Genomic DNA, 13,659 nt, shown 5'->3' with positions numbered 1-13,659 from the left:
GTTGATGGTTTTGTGGCGTAACGTGTGTTCTTCACTAACCACAAACTAGTTGTTTTGGTACCAAAACTAACTGAGTTTCCTGTGAAGACAGAACTTTATTTTGAAAAGACTGTATTCATGAAAAGACTTTCTTAGGAAAAATGAGGAGTAACTTTTCGTGGATATCATACAAACCGTCGTCTAAGGACATGAAACAAGTTCATACATGACGTGTGTGATGTCACGCTGGGTGACTGGAGGGTTGCCATGGAAAATCTCTGAAGGGCTGTTGTGGTTTTAAAAAGGTTTGAGGACTACAGATTTAATGTGTGGTTCAGGTCGCTGTCAGATCGGACAAAGTTGACAGCACACCACGACAAATAGTCTGAATAGTGAAAAGTAAAAGTTGTTTCTTCTGAAGTGTTCCGTTTCATGTTTGAATGTTAACTTTACCTTTAATTAAAGACGGCGATGTGTTTACAGGGAGGTTGGTCCGTCTCCTACAGACACTAAAGGTTGATCCGGCATCAGAAGGACTCTGATCAAACGAGTTGAGGATGAGAACGTGTTGGTTTTAGTAAACTCGTGAACTCTACAGCCTCATTAAAAGACATCTGGTTCAGATCTCGTGGACTCAGAGGCGGGACTACTACGATGACTGTCCCTGCAGATTGTTGAGACGTCGTCCAATAAACGGACACATTGTTGCTCTGAAAACTACTCGACTGTGGCTGAGAAAAGCTACGACCCTCAAATCTCTCGTCAGTGTTTTCTGATATTGTCCATTTCATCTTCGCTGTGTGTCACAACAAATAAGATCAGATTACTGCAAAAACCGAAACACGCTGCGAGACGAAGAGCGGCGGCAGCAGCTCTGTTGGCAGATCGACGCTTGCCATGCGGACGCTCGCGCTCCAAGTTACAAATCGGAGATTGGACGAGAAACGAATGAAGCGCTCTTGCCAGCCGACGGACAGACGGACACGCAGTTGGGAATCTGGACGAGCTGTCGAGGATTATGGTGCGTCTTCATAGGAGGAGATGGTTAATTTGACCCGGGAGACTCAGTTAAATTATGTCTACTGAGGGACTCGGGGGCACCGGTCTCATGGGCTCATTTTATCCCCCGATGAGGAGCAGCGCTGCCGACGGCAACGTTGTCAAGAGTCTACTGACACACTCGCTCTCTAACTGGCTAATTGCACACACACACACACACACACACACACACACACTAGCTGGAGTTAGACATTCACCAGAAACTATCCACCTTTTGAAAAATCACTCTCGACTGATGAGACGTCAGTCAGCTCAGAGAGCTGAGACGGGAAAATAAGTCCGAAAATGAGTCTTGAATCCTCGCTGATCGTCCTGAGGAGGAGTCATCTGGAGGAGTCATCAGGAGGAGTCATCTGGGACTCAAGTTTACTAAAGTAAAAGTTCTGTGAGGGCTGAGTCGAAGTCAGCTGAAGAAACCAACGGAACAATAAACAGAAGATTGTCTGTATTTTTAATAAAAATGTGAAAACCTAAACTCTGATTCAGAGCACAAAAAGAAATGAGGAAGAGGAGGAGAAGAGAGCATGTAGGAAGGAAAAGGGAGGACAAAGGAAGTAAGGAAGCTAAATGTAAGATCACAAGGAAGTGATGAGGAAAATGAAAGTAGGAGGCAAAGAAGAGCAAAGAAAAAAATTAAAAGACTCAAATATTGAGCTGCAGAATATTTACATTGTCCTTCTGTTTGGGAAGAGGAGGAGGAAGAGGAGGAGGAGGAAGGACAACATAATCCTTCCTCGCATGGCGTCATGCTGCGTTTGAGTTTTTTAAATGTGTGAGACGGAGACAGCCGGGTCGAGTCCGGTCCTCTTCGTCTCACGGTCACATTACACTTTTCACACGACACACATGCAACACCTGTCCACCGTCATTAAGTCATCTGCTTTATTTGACCTTTTATTTTGGCGGGACGGTCTCCTGAGATCAGAGGAGAGTCCTCTACAAAAGAAAAGAGCAAGAACCCATTCAAACACATCTACATAGAAGATAAAGGCTGAGAATATTTTAAACTTTGTATCTTAGTATCAACAAAGTCCATAAAGAGAATATATCTACTGACAGTTATAGTGCCTGATTACTGCATTAATGTCCACACTGGAAACGTCCAAATGTGGATTAATCCTCCGCTGAAAGTAGTCCCCAATGAACTCACTATTTCCTCCTGTTTCACTGAGACTTTCTTAAATTCACACTGCGTGTTCGTGAGGTGTTTTAACATTTTGACGTTTTGGTAAATACACTTATTTGCTTTTTTTTACTGGGATATGGGTTCGGCTACGGTTAGCCTAGCTTAGCATACACAATGGAAGCTGCTTCAACAACAGACCCAGAATCACCCAAAGCTTGTTAACCATCATGTTGTGTCGTGGTTGTTTGACACAGTTTCAGTAAATTGTACGAGTTTTTCAGCCCACAACTTTCCCTAAATGTTTATCTGAAGGAACTGAACTCAAACATTAGTCTTTGTGTTCTACTGCAGTCTGTCTTTAGTCTCACAGTATGAGATTAAAGATTAAAGGATTAACTCCTTAAGAACATTAACGCCACACAAGACTTTATAAAATAAAGGTTAGAGAGAGATGAAGTCCACGTGTTTGACCTGATGGAGGCGCTACATAGTCATTCTTATTCATCCTCTGGAGACCATGAACAGCTGAAGAGACATTTCACTCTGGAGCACAATGTTGGAGGCTCCATTTCAAATATATTGAAACAGTCATTTAGATTAGACAGATTAGAGGAAAGGTCAAACACCAAGCAGTAACACTAATGATGTGGATCTCTACTTGTGTAACGATGCTAAACTCAGCACTAATTAAAGTTAAAGGCAGCAGCAAGTTCCCTTCACATTTCTGGATGTGTCGTTTCTCAGAGAAGAAGAAGAAGAAGAAGACGAAGAAGAAGAAGAAGAAGAAGACGAGGTGTTAATATTTACCCCGTCGAGGAAAGGGCACAACTCTGTGCAGAAGCTACAGATGACTTTAAAATGTCATTTTCTAGTTCACTGCCCTGTAACTCTGCTGCTGAAAACAAACAGCAGCATTTAAATCAAACACTCAAACACTCCGGCTGCAGAATGTCACAGAGGGAAAGAGGACACTCCAGATCTATGTGAGAAATGATTTCATGAAGAATCCAGCTGTGCTTTATTTCATGAAACATACAACATTCTCCAGCTTTAGTTAATGACAAAAACAAATCCTGTAATTCTATGAACACACTCAAGAATCACCTGATTGTATAGCACTGTTACATTATTTATATTTAGTGTTTTTACTCTGAACTGATCTTCTGTGTCGTCCTACACATGGGAGTCCACTCTACTGTTACACTGCTTTATATTTTAGTCTATTACATTTATATTAACTGTTGAATGTTGAAACATTCATATAGAATGAAAGCAGTTAACAAACCTGTTCAAGGCACATTTATTCTGAAGGTTTACATGTAGATACAAAATGTATTTGAACAATAAACAGTTGAAATGATGAAGGAAAAGTGTAAACCAGACTTTGCTGTTTAATTTTTACTGCTTTACTTATTTTTGTTTCTTTTTACAGAATGGACGAAGACATTTACAACAAGGAACATGTTGGGTCGAGAATGAGAAAAGATATGAAACAATTCAAATCCAACACTATTACGTAGTGCACCTCTATGCAAATGTATCTTATTATTGTTATATTTATACTATATATATATATATATATATATATATATATATATATTTATATATTCTACTTATGTGTGGTAAAACCTAACTAAGTAGTTTAGTTGTCTCAACCTAACTAGTTTAGTTGTCTTAACCTAACTAAGTAGTTTAGTTGTCTCAACCTAACTAAGTAGTTTAGTTGTCTCAATCTAACTAAGTAGTTTTGTTGTCTAAACCTAACTAAGTAGTTTAGTTGTCTCAACCTAATTAAGTAGTTTAGTTGTCTCAACCTAACTAAGTACTTTAGTTGTCTCAATCTAACTAAGTAGTTTTGTTGTCTAAACCTAACTAAGTAGTTTAGTTGTCTCAACCTAATTAAGTAGTTTAGTTATCTCAACCTAACTAAGTAGTTTAGTTATCTCAACCTCAACTACTCAGTTAGATTTAGAAAACAAAACTAAGTACAAATGACTAACTTTTCTGATAAGATATCACATGAACTGTTGTTTGAGGATACGTTGCACCACAGATAATACATTTAACAGTTCAATTTAACAGTAGTAAACTATCTCATTAATCTGACTTTGCTCTGCAGCAGTAGTTGTAACAGTTTTTTAAGAGCTCTGATGCTTAAATATCAGTATGAATATCAATCAATCAATCATCAATCAATCCACATAATTTACAGTCCAGGATCACATTAGAATTTGATTCATCACCATTAATAGAAACAGATCACACGTGTTAGCTAACAGTGACTCATAACATGTTGGTTTCTCATGTCTTTATTCCTTCTGTCTCCTCACCAAGCGTAGACCTGAACCACATTTCTGCCTTTCACTTCTGAATGTTGTCCTTGATTCTAATGGAACATAACAACAGAGAGCTGATGAACTGGTGTGAACATGAATAAGGATCCTCTAGAAGCCCTGAGAGGAGGCGGTGGTCTCTGTCGAGAGTCTGGAGGAGGGAATCAGGGTCACATCCTTCAGCTTGAGGAGAGGAAGCAGAGCTGGAAGTGACGGCGAGCTCGCTGAACTCGTGACCTTCCGCCGGCTGAAGACGATCAATAAAGAGCTGCAGAGAAAGTCAAACGGTCACCTGGTGTAGATCAGAGCAGCTTACCGGATGCTTTATGGATTCTGGAGGAGCTATAGCTTCATATTCAGGAGTGATAGCACATCGTCGCTGGAATGTATAAAATGTTTTCCTTCCTGTGACCCGAAAGTAAAAGCATCACAAACTGACTTATGGAAGTATTTCCACTTAATGCTGGCAGTTTAAAAGAGGCCATTAAGGTGAGAAACTCCTTCATTCTCTGGTCAATTTAGAAAACTTTACTCTATTTTTCTTCCATAACTCGTTTTCTTTCAGAGTCGAGGAAAGAAAACATTAATTTTATTATTTTCTCTGTTTGTAGATTTCTCCTAAATTCACCAAAAGTTACCATTACATAATGCCTCATTTGCATAGCTAAACACAACATTTCAGAAAACTTGTAATACAATAAATACTCATCTTAATGTGAGTAATGAACTGGTGAAGTTTCCTGTTGATATCCATGAGATATATATTTCACCCTGTTGGTTCTTGACTTAACGATGTGATCTACTGAGTCAAGCTCTGACGGTTTGAACCACTTCACTTCTTCCTCGTGTGGATTCTTTAAACCTGCCTGATCGATCCATTGGTTTTACTTACCCACTGGGGGGGAGGCCTTATGAAGAGAACATGTCAATAAACAGGTCGGCTCTCATCAATAGACATGTTTCACTGCAGCATTATTATTATGATTATTATTATTGTGATTATTATGATTATTATTGTTTCGTCAGCACAGATCAAGTAGTTTTGCTCATTCAAATCAAGTAGTAACTTATAGACAAAAATAAATCCATTCACAATGAGTAATTATTTTAAATACTTTCAAAGTAGGTGAGGTGCCAGAATGCATTAAAATAGATCAATAGAGCTTGTTTATGAGTGAAAAGTGGCAGAATCCCCAAATAATATTCAGTTAATTTGAGCATAAAGAATTTCAAAGAAAGATGAGTTATTTAGTTATTTAAAAAAGGAACATTATATATATATATATATATATTTATTTATATTTATAAATATATATATATATATATATATATATATGTAAATACATATTTATATATAGGACTATATATAAATAAATATATATATATAAATATGTATTTGACGAGATGCAGGAAACACCAAAAACCTGCCATATGAAAGTCAACTGTTATCTGGGACATATTTCTGCTGACTGATAAAGTAAAATACATAACCCATATATAACTATACGTAACTAATAAAGTAAAATACATAACCCATATATAACTATACGTAACTGATAAAGTAAAATACATAACCCATATATAACTATACGTAACTAATAAAGTAAAATACATAACCCATATATAACTATACGTAACTAATAAAGTAAAATACATAACCCATATATAACTATACGTAACTAATAAAGTAAAATACATAACCCATATATAACTATACGTAACTAATAAAGTAAAATACATAACCCATATATAACTATACGTAACTAATAAAGTAAAATACATAACCCATATATAACTATACGTAAGTGATAAAGTAAAATACATAACCCATATATAACTATACGTAACTGATAAAGTAAAATACATAACCCATATATAACTATACGTAACTAATAAAGTAAAATACATAACCCATATATAACTATACGTAACTGATAAAGTAAAATACATAACCCATATATAACTATACGTAACTGATAAAGTAAAATACATAACCCATATATAACTATACGTAACTGATAAAGTAAAATACATAACCCATATATAACTATACGTAACTAATAAAGTAAAATACATAACCCATATATAACTATACGTAACTGATAAAGTAAAATACATAACCCATATATAACTATACGTAACTGATAAAGTAAAATACATAACCCATATATAACTATACGTAACTGATAAAGTAAAATACATAACCCATATATAACTATACGTAACTAATAAAGTAAAATACATAACCCATATATAACTATACGTAACTAATAAAGTAAAATACATAACCTATATATAACTATACGTAACTAATAAAGTAAAATACATAACCTATATATAACTATACGTAACTAATAAAGTAAAATACCTAACCTATATATAACTATACGTAACAAAAAAGTAAAATACATAACCCATATATAACTATACGTAACTAATAAAGTAAAATACATAACCTTTATATAACTATACATAACTGATGTCCTGTGCACCGAGTCCCTCTTCATGGTGGTTCGTCCTCGATGACTCCACTCTGCCTCCGTCTCTCTCATGTTTTAAAAAGTTGACCCAACTTGTCATTTCATCTCCTGCAGACATGCAGCATGTTAATATCCTCTCTCTGCGTTTTGGCCCGAGGACGATCACAAAGCTTTACCTCTCAATCAACGGGACGCTAATGACGGCGGCCGGGCGTGATCCACTGATTGATAGGTGGCATTTATCCGCGATGGAGCCCAATGTACTCTGTTCATCTCAGCGGGGGCCCCGCGGGGAGGAGAGCGAGCCACAACCTTTCAATAATCGAAAGCCTCTCGCCGGTGAAAGGCTGATCCTTTTGTTCTAATTAACCCGTGAAATGAGTTCAGCGGCTCTCTCTCTCCCTCACCGTTGGCGTGAACGCTCTAATAGTCTGTGAGCGGCCGAGTGAGGAGAAGAATGCCAAGAGGTGAAAGGTCTGCCGGGCGATTTCCAACAGATGCTGTCCGTCTCTGGTAGCATTAACATCAAGAGAGAGTAAGATTTGATTGGTATTCACTCAGAAATGAAGCACTGAAGCAAGTCACTTTAGGAAACTGAGACCTTCAGCAACATCCAGCATCCATTGGTTGAACCACACAAGTGCTCCATGACCTCATACATTGGTTTTTGGCCATCGCCATTTTGGGTTTTGGCTGTCGCCATCTTGGTTATTGGCCGTCGCCATCTTGGGTTTTGGCCGTTGCCATCCTGTTTTTTGGCCGTCGCCATATTGGGTTTTGGCCATCGCCATCCTGGTTTTTGATAGTCACCATCTTGGGTTTTGGCCATCGCCATCTTGGGTTTTGGCTATCGCCATCTTGAGTTTTGGCCATCGCCATCTTGGGTTTTGGCCGTCGCCATCTTGGGTTTTGGCCATCGCCATCTTGGGTTCTGGCCGTCGCCATCTTGGGTTTTGGCCATCGCCATCTTGGGTTTTGGCCATCGCCATCCTGGTTTTTGGCCGTCGCCATCTTGACGTCACAACTACTTTATAAGCTGCTGATGGTTTTGATGTTGGATGTCAGATAAATGCAGCGTTAATGGGATAATGAAACTGCCACCAAGACTCATTAAGTGAAGGTAGTCAGGTGTTAATTTTGTGATGCTAATGAGTTAGCGCGCTGCAGAGTCTTAAAGTTGTATCACCGACAGTAAGCTTGAGGTTTCTTTCTTTTTGTTTTACAACATGGACACAGACAGAAGCAGCAGCAGACCAGCAGCTTACTAAACCATAAAACTCATCCTTCATAGTTTTGATATTCTGCTGTGTTTTTGTGAAACCACCAAACCCCACTGAGCTCGGATCTATTTCTGCCGACGGGGAAGCAACGAAGGGCCCGGTAGAAAAAGAGAGAAAGTGGAATGAAGGTGTGGGGAAAACAAAACAAATTCTCTGACATGACGCCTGAGGCGGCGAGGCTCTGCAGGCCGACCGGCTCTCCTTCATCTGAGGAGAGGATTTTTCAAACGCCGTCAGAAGCAGAGGGCATCCCCGCTAACAGGGAAGAGGGCCGGCGGCGACGCTGTCAGTCAACACGCCGACCGAAGCACCTCATCGGCTTTGTATTTATACCCCGTTACTGTAGGAAGGCCTGTGGGGAATGATACTGTAGGTACTAAAAACAACTTCCTACCAAACTGTCTGAGTGTGAAGCCTTAAAAGTCCCGTTAATCACATTTTTTTATTCGCACAATAGAGTAAAATGAAAAGCCATAAACGTTGTTGGTTCACATCCTCCAGAACCAAGAATAAGACTTGTAAGACTAAGTTTAAATGCTAGAGGCCTTTGATACTTGAATGTAAACTTAGTGGTTCTAGAGAAAGATGCGAGCCAGCACGTTTAGAACGAACACTGCACAGGTTTAAACAATGTTGGAGAACTGATTTTAGACTCTTAGATGGATTGATTTCCTCTCTTCTCGAGGCTGTAAACACACACACACACATATACCCATTTTATCACACCGTGGGGACCAATGACTGGATGCAGCCTGGTGGGATCCACCCTTTCCGAAGGATCTAGAGACACTGTTTTAACTAAAATCATTATAATTTTTTGTTAACACAAAAATGACTTTAAACATCAGTCCCCATGGGTCTCAGAAGTCAGGTTACTTCTATTGGAATACAATCAACACCACTGTTGGGCACCTCACAGTTCATGACAAGCATTTCAACAAACTAATATTGGATTGAAACTTTAATATTATATTACCTAAACATTGAATCTAATAATCTAGACTGTCAGATGCCACATTGTTCTTCAAAAACAGGTTATATTCTGACTGTAACATATACCAGTTGATAAACATGATGGATCATTTACCTGGGCTCTGGGTTTGCTGCTCCACCTGAACACGGTTTATGGGAAATTCTAAAAGGCTTAAAAGTGAAAAGGGCTTAATGAGGCTAAAAAAAATTACAATTAACTAACGGTAACATTACCGTTAGAAAACACAATACTTATATTATATTATATTATATTATATTACTTAAAACTTATAAGAGTTTCAACAACCTAACGATTGTTATTGATTTCTTACGTCAGAAAGTCTGACATTACCTCGACCACAAAAAGAGGGAAATATGGCGCTTCCTGCCACGCTACAGGCACCAATATTATATTAGATGTAGACTAGCGTATTCAGACACTGAGATAACAGATGGCTGTCACATTATGAAAACAAGCAATAATTTGCCAGCAACCAGTACCATCCAACACTTACCACTCGTTGTTGGGGGGGACTGGAGCAGAAGGCCACAGGTTTGAAAAGACGTTGGTCAGGGAGATGGACGAATGTCACTTGGAAGTAGGCTATAGTCTACGGTGGAACCACATTACCCAGATGTGGCAGTGTGTGTTATTTGGGGCACATCCAGTAACTCAAACACATGGCAACTAGGATATCTAAAATGGAATGGCAGTGCACTGATTGTTACACACCTTGGCTTGTAGAAATATCAGAACATCATCTAACTTATAGCTTTGGGTTGTATGATTATAGTCTCAGTTAGTATGAATTTCAAAAGACTGGCTAACTAGCTTCAGTTTATATATCAGAACACTGGCAAGCTGGCAGAAAAATAGCCTCAGTTTGTATAAATATCAGAACACAGCTAACATATAGCCTTGGATTGTATTAATATCAGAAAACTGGCTAGCATATAGCCCTAAAGTGTGTATACATATCAGAACACAGCTAACTTATTGCCATAGTGTATCAGAAAACTGCACCAGGCATATCAGGTCCCCACGGTAAACATTGGTCCCCATGGCGTCAATGATATGTCAGGCGACGGACCCCATCAGGATAGAAAAACGCACACACACTGACGGGTCTAATTCTAACCACTAGTACCGCAGGCCGTCTCGTTGACATGCAGCCCTGCAGCAGGTTTGTTTTGAGTCCAGATGCGGCCGATGATCCGCCGATTTCTGGCATCAATCTGCTGCTGTTGGCAAACAGAAATATAGATTTCACCCCAAACACACACACACACACACACACACACACTCTGCAACATTTACACTTGCATGCACATTACCTTTGGCTGTTATTATCACACCGCACCCACTCAGTGGATCGCTGTATTGGCTGAGTGGCCAGAGGCCTGAAGTATTGAGTCCTATTACAGCGGTCCAGGCCGGGCGGGATAGCATCAATGTAGAGTTGGTAAACAGCGGGGGGCGGGGGGGATGGGGGGGGCCTCTGGCTGTTTGTGCTGCTCTCTGGGAGGAAAATGAACATAGACTTCAAAATGTCATCTGTGGTTGCTGGGCAGATTAAATGGACTTTGTATACATTTGGGGGAAAAAGAACAAATGTGATCGTCAGAGCTGCTGCCGGCTGTTTGTCTGCGTTTGTGTTCAATGGATGAAAGTAAAGAAACACCTTTTTAAATCCTCCAGCTGAACGTTCATCCAAACCTCCTCCTGCACCCTGACCTTTACAGTTCTACCTTCATCTCAAAGCTTCTGCTTTCAATCTCAACTGTAATCTCTCTGCTGAACATTTTCATTGACACAGTGTTCATTCCCCCAAAACAAGCTTCTTCTCTGGAGCCTTAAACTCCTCCTCCTTCCAAACCTCAACCCAACCTTTACACTTCTACCACAACCGTAGTCTTTATCCAGACGTTCCTCCAGAGCTTCACCTTTATTCTTCTAAATCAGCATTCAGGATCACACAGTAATATGAACCCAAATAATGAGAATCCTAACTTGATCTGATTCTCTGCTTCTTTAACTTTAACACTTCCATCCTCACTCCTAACTTCCTCTGAATCTGCCTGAGCTCCTCCCTTGCTGTGACTCCGTCACTGAAGGTGTAACGCGTCGTGTTTGAGAGGTCCAGCTTATGGTCTCCAGAGATCAGCAGCAGGAAGTGAACCTTCGTTAACGAGGTTCAACATTCAACCTGAAGAGGAGTAAGAACATGAGAAATAATAATAATTAAAATGAAGAAGTGAGGCAGAGAGGAGGAATAATGAGAGGTGAGTCTGAGAGGAAGGTAAAGAGAGACAGTTAAGTCCTGGTGGTTTACATCAGGGAGCTGCAGGCCTGAATGACAAAGTCCTCATTAAAACAAGATGGAGTCTCTCTCTCCGCCTGCAGCTGAAGCTCAGCCGGCTGGATCCATTACAGAGACTGACTAGAGGCAGGACGCCGTGACGTCACAGGACCTCGTGATGTCACAGGAGGCCGTGACGTCACAGGAAGCCGTGATGTCACAGGACGTCTTTCTTCTATTTAATCTGAAGCTCATCATCAGAGCTAAAAACATCTAAAATCAGAACCTTGATGACACGAGACTGAAAGATGAACAACAGAGTTATTAAATATATATTTTTGAGATAAAAATCTAATTCTCTGAAGGAGAAAAGTTCAAACTACTTAATTAATTTCTCAGAGAAACACTTTTTATTTATTTAAATTTAAATTTATTTTATTTCAAACGTTTGAAATAACAGTTTAAATCAGATCATCTGACTCTGGATCAGTTTGAGATCTGCTCCTCAGTGTTCTCTTCTCTAATAAAAAGAACACAATATATTTATAATGATTTATTATTAATTATTTATTATATTATATATATTTATGTTTATATGTTTATATGTATATATGTTTATGTGTTTATATATGTATATGTTTATATATTTATGTTTATATGTTTATATATCTATGTTTATGTGTTTATGTATTTATATATTTATGTTTATATATGTATATGTTTATATGTTTATGTTTTATGTATTTATATATTATATGTTTATATGTTTATGTATTTATATATTTATATGTTCATGTATTTATATGTTTATATATCTATATGTTTATATATTTATATGTTTGTATATCTATATGTTTATATGTGTATATATTTATATGTTTCTATATCTATATGTGCATATGTTTATATGTTTATGTATTTATATATTTATATGTTTATATGTTTATATGTTTATATGTGTATATGTGTATATATCTATATGTGCATATGTTTATATGTTTATGTATTTATATATTTATATGTTTATATGTTTATATATTTATATGTTTATGTATTTATATATTTATATGTTTATATATTTATATGTTTATATATATGTTTCTATGTTTATGTTTCTATGTTTATGTTTCTATGTTTATATATTAATGTTTATATGTTTATATATCTATGTTTATGTGTTTATGTATTTATATATTTATGTTTATATATGTATATGTTTATATGTTTATGTTTTATGTATTTATATATTATATGTTTATATGTTTATGTATTTATATATTTATATGTTTATGTATTTATATGTTTATATATCTATATGTTTATATATTTATATGTTTGTATATCTATATGTTTATATGTGTATATATTTATATATTTATATGTTTCTATATCTATATGTGCATATGTTTATATGTTTATGTATTTATATATTTATATGTTTATATGTTTATATATTTATATGTTTATGTATTTATATATTTATATGTTTATATATTTATATGTTTATATATATGTTTCTATGTTTATGTTTCTATGTTTATGTTTCTATGTTTATATATTTATGTTTATATATTTATGTTTATATGTTTATATATATGTTTATATGTTTATATATTTATGTTTATATATTTATGTTTATATGTATATATATATATCTATATGTTTGTATATTTATGTTTATACATCTATATGTTTATATATTTATATGTTTATATATTTATATGTTTATATATATGTTTCTATGTTTATGTTTATGTTTATATATTTATGTTTATATGTATATATATATCTATATGTTTGTATATTTATGTTTATACATCTATATGTTTATATATTTATATGTTTATATATTTATATGTTTATATATATGTTTCTATGTTTATGTTTATGTTTATATATTTATGTTTATATGTATATATATATCTATATGTTTGTATATTTATGTTTATACATCTATATGTTTATATATTTATGTTCATATGTATATATTTATGTTTATATATCTATATGTTTATATATTTATATGTTTGTGTATTTATATATGTATAAGTTTATATATTTATGTTTATATGTATATATATTTATATGTTTATATATTTATGTTTATACATATATATGTTTATACATATA

The sequence above is a fragment of the Cebidichthys violaceus genome, unplaced genomic scaffold (assembly GCF_023349555.1).
Source record: "Cebidichthys violaceus isolate CVI_PGR_0920_01 unplaced genomic scaffold, fCebVio1.0.p SCAF_2, whole genome shotgun sequence".
NCBI classification, from domain to species: domain Eukaryota; kingdom Metazoa; phylum Chordata; class Actinopteri; order Perciformes; family Stichaeidae; genus Cebidichthys; species Cebidichthys violaceus.
Note: the sequence above shows the minus strand (reverse complement) of the source record.